Source organism: Hippocampus zosterae, chromosome 1 (assembly GCF_025434085.1).
Source record: "Hippocampus zosterae strain Florida chromosome 1, ASM2543408v3, whole genome shotgun sequence".
In the NCBI taxonomy this organism is placed as follows: Eukaryota; Metazoa; Chordata; class Actinopteri; order Syngnathiformes; family Syngnathidae; genus Hippocampus; species Hippocampus zosterae.
In genome coordinates, this window is record NC_067451.1 from 9586056 (window position 1) to 9589457 (window position 3402).

At 43.9% G+C, this 3402-nt stretch overlaps 1 long non-coding RNA gene across 1 annotated transcript; it reads right to left on the reverse strand.

The window, feature by feature from the left end:
• Positions 1-774: 774 nt before the first annotated feature.
• Positions 775-2896, reverse strand: LOC127607854 (uncharacterized). The gene is made up of 2 exons (XR_007964163.1): positions 2258-2896; positions 775-1164 (listed from the first exon to the last, which is right to left on the reverse strand). It is a non-coding gene; the product is annotated as an uncharacterized LOC127607854 (long non-coding RNA).
• Positions 2897-3402: the final 506 nt, after the last annotated feature.

Below are 3402 nucleotides of genomic sequence, written 5' to 3' on the forward strand. Positions count from 1 at the left end.
CGGGTTAGAGTTAGGTTTAGGGTTAGGCTTTAGGGTTTAGGTTAGGGGTCAGGGTTCAGGGTTAGGGGTTAGGATTGGGGTTAGGGTCAGGGGGATTAGGGTTTCGGTTCGGGATAGAGTTAGGGTTAGGGTAAGGGTTCGGAGTTAAGGGTTAGGGGTTAGAAGTTAGGGTTTGGGTTCAGGTTAGGGGGTTCACATTAGGGGGATTAGGGTTCGGGTTAGGGTTAGGGTAGGGAATTTGTTGTTTTGGGGTAGTGTTTAGGGTTTTGGGTTAGGGTTAGTTTTCAGGTTAAGATTAGGGGCTCGGGCTCTGGATTTGTCATAGGGGTATGGTAACAAACTATATGTCTATGTATTTTTAGATGAGCAGCATGAATGTAACATAAATAATGCTCCGCAAAGTTGTTTCGTATTGTAACTTGTGAAATGTGTCCGGTCTGAGAGGCACAAATCTTTTCCCACTGAATCTCAATAAAAGTTGGACATCAGCGGTTCGCACCTCTTCAATCCGTGAAATCGGAGTGCGGTGGGTCACGGGCGCCCAAGTTGAAGTTTCCTGTTAAAACTTACATGTCAAACAAAAAAACATATGTAATAAAAAAACACCTAAAAAGTCAACCAAGCCACATCATTTCTTCCAACCAAAGTCCACTATCTTAATATGGTAAGTGCTTGACTTATGTCTGTTGTGTGAAACATAATAGAGGGGTTAACATAAATTAGCATTAAAAAAAAATCATCAACATTGAAATTAGCAACTGCAATGCAGCCGTGTTTTCCTGTTTTTGTGGTGTCACAAGCTCATTTATTCAAAGAATGGAGTCAGACTTATGTTTCTCAGGGGAAAAGTTGAATAACCTCGAATCTTTTTTACGATGGAAAATCTCAATTCTCAAAGCTCAACTTGAGCCACAAAGTTCAAATTTGACATCAGCGGCGACAGTTTAAGAAAAACAAAAGACTCACTCGTGACTCAAAACACAAACTATTTCCTCATGGATGGGACTTGGTGTAAAAACAGCATTTTTACAAGGGGAAAAAAAAAGTTGTATTCTTCGCAAGAGCAAAGACGTATGTGGTCGGGAATTCGTCGACAATGTCTTCTTGTCTGTACTGAGTGTGGTGGTGATGGTTGATTTGGATCTCAGCCTTCCTCGAACTTGACTTCATATGAGGAGAAAAAAAGAAATAAAAAATTAGACCATCGGACACATGCTGAAGTGATTAGATAGCACGAGTGAAGCCAGAAAGTGACAACATGCAGGCCAGAAAGTAAAAGCTTAGTGATGTCCCTTGAATCCCATGAAAAATATTTGCTGTGGCGATCGCCAAAAGGACTTTGTGTACTTGTTAGTGCTAGTCCAAAATAAGATAATCTTTGGAAAGCTTCCTCCATAGGCAGCTGCTTTATCTTTCCTGCTTGTCTTTTTTTCCATCACACCGGGAAGAAGCCATTACAAATTGGCCCTGATCTCCAATATGAGGAATGTAGTGTAAACTCGTCCAGTACAGAAACGGTGCAGCCCAGACTGTCTATTCCTCACACCTCGATGAAGTCGCCTGCTAACTAACTAACCAATAGACATGATTAGTCATGACCCTAGTCGTGAGTCTCTTTTATTGATTTCACCAATTGTTTGCCAAGGTAACTCTCATATCTGGTTATAAACATTCATGTCAAGACAGCCTAGTACGAAGGTATTAATGTGACCTTGAACGTGTTGGGGAGCCATCGATAGGATATTGTATTGGAAGTACGAGTTCCTCTCGCAGACGCTCTTCGTTAGCACGTGTTGCATAATCCTTCCCCTTTCCAAGTCTTCCAAGACTGGACTTGACTTTCAGACTTCCTGGGAGCTTTCTGCTTCAAACTTTTGACCTCCTTATGACTTGCACAGATGTGACTTCCTTCCACCTCTGATGTGAACCGCTGCACGAGGGACCCCAACAGGATGCTGATCATTCCGCCCGTGTACGGCAAATGTCATGGCCTTTGACGATGAGTGACACTCAGGTGTTTTTCTGTATGTTCTCGCTCCGACACCTGCTCACATCATTAAAGTGGGAAAAACCTCACCGGAAGAATGAAAGCCCGTGTTCACGTTGTGTGTGATTATTGCTCAGTGACACCGTATAATGACTCGGTCTAAGCTCATTCCTTCTTTACACATTGCAGCCTCCTTGCATAGCGCTGAGATGGACAGAGGTGGCGTCACGCTCTGTATACTTGTGCAAAATGAGACTGGTCACGGCTCACCTGTTTTCTGCATTTGGTCACATGACGCTCGCAATGTAAGCCCGAGGGCACTTTGACTTCAGTTTCACTCGACAGCAGATGGCGGTGCAGGACACTGTGGCAGCGACTTAATGGACATTCATGCAATTGTAATCAGAATGAAGTTTTTAAGACAAGTGGAGACACAGGAAGATCATTTTTGCCGCAGGCTCCGCCCCTTTAAGTAGAAGTACCCATTGTTGTGCAAAAAAATAAAATAAAAATCACATGACACATTTTTGGTGTTTCCATTCATTTCAATGCATGACTTCTTGGAAGGTACCCCAGTATTCAAGTCAGAACCAGATTCCTGAAAAATCAGTTTGATTATAGTAAGAAAATATTTAACCTTGGTTACTTGCCACCGGCATCCTTTCATCCCACTGGCAGCGATCGGACGCGCGTTGCACTGTGTATGTTGTTAATTAAGGGTTCCGAACGCTTCACAGTCCAGCGCTCGTTGGCTGACGGCTGCCAGTTGGATTCGGCCGGGGCTGTCATTACAGTTTGTGAGGGATCAGGTGGAGGTCAACGCTGGCCCGCGGGGGTTCACGGCCTTCTTTGCCAAGCCGGCCCTTCGCTATCGCGGCTTTTATCCCAGCTAATAAGACGTCTTGACGGGGGAATTAAGATACGCGGCTTCACCTCCGCAATCCAATGCGTGTGGAGCAACATTTTCTCAGTGCTTACTTAACCAGAAGAAGTATGCCTGTTTTGAAACTCAGAGCGCATTGTTCCAATGTGCCGATCGGTTATTGAGATTGCTCCTAAAAAGGACTGTCAGAGCCAACAGTGTCAGGCAGTAAAAGCTAGAAACAGTTCAAGCACAAGCTGCCGATTGTTTTATAGCACAGGCTGCGTTCAGAAATTAATGAGAGGCGTCTTGCGTCTCTGAACACACACGCTCTCAGAGTGGAATGAAGTTCTGAACGTGCCCTGTGTTGACAGCAGCGAATGAGTTCCAATCGGATGAAACTTCTGCTTATAATTATTAAGGTGTTTTTTATTTTATTTTTTTATGTCCAACCTTAACAAATTAACCGATCGGATTTTAATCTCGTAAACCAATGAGCTGCCTCCCTATATCAACGGCATTTTTCCCATCATCTGGTTGATCAGAACAGCGC